The sequence below is a fragment of the Diceros bicornis genome, chromosome 3 (genome assembly GCF_020826845.1).
Source record: "Diceros bicornis minor isolate mBicDic1 chromosome 3, mDicBic1.mat.cur, whole genome shotgun sequence".
NCBI lineage: Eukaryota > Metazoa > Chordata > Mammalia > Perissodactyla > Rhinocerotidae > Diceros > Diceros bicornis.
Genome location: NC_080742.1, coordinates 54498556 through 54499217, shown reverse-complemented (window position 1 = coordinate 54499217; position 662 = coordinate 54498556).

The window sequence follows — 662 nt, the reverse complement described above, 5'->3', positions numbered from 1 at the left end:
GCTCCTCCCCGCCCCGCCTCCCCGCCCGCCCCCTTTCGGGCCGCCCGGGAGGCTGGCGCGGCCGGGCCGGGCGCGGTTGGAGGCGGGCGCGGCGGGACGGGGCGCGGCGGGGGGCCCGGCGCTGCGCGGGCTCCTCCGGTCCCCCCCCACCTTTTTTACAAACGACCCCGGAGCATCCCGGTGTCCTCGCGAGCCCAGGGCCGCCCCGGCCCGTGACGTCATGGGCCCCGGCCAATCACCGGAGCCTGAGACCCGCGCCGCGGCCAGCGAGCCCGGTGACGTCACAGCGCGGGGCCGAAATCCGCGGCGTCCCGGGTTGCAGGGAGTCAGGGGCAGCTCGAAGTCCCTGTTTGCGTTTACCTGGAGATGGAAGTCGGTTTAAATGCAGGGGACGCCCACAGAATGGCAGATAATTTGTGCCTTGTCTGAGGCTGCAATGGAGGAGCTGAGAAAGTCGAAGGAAAACGGAGCTTTTCCTTTTCAGAAGCTTTTCTGTCCTCTGATTGGTGTAAAGAAATGTTTCCCCTAAATACATTTACTAGACACTGATATGAATGTCCATTTGGAAAGGAAGACGAAAGTTTTGGGGTTTTTTTCGTTAACATAAAGCTGAATATTTCTTAGAAAACAGCCTTATGACTAGCCTGAATACTAGTCAGCTT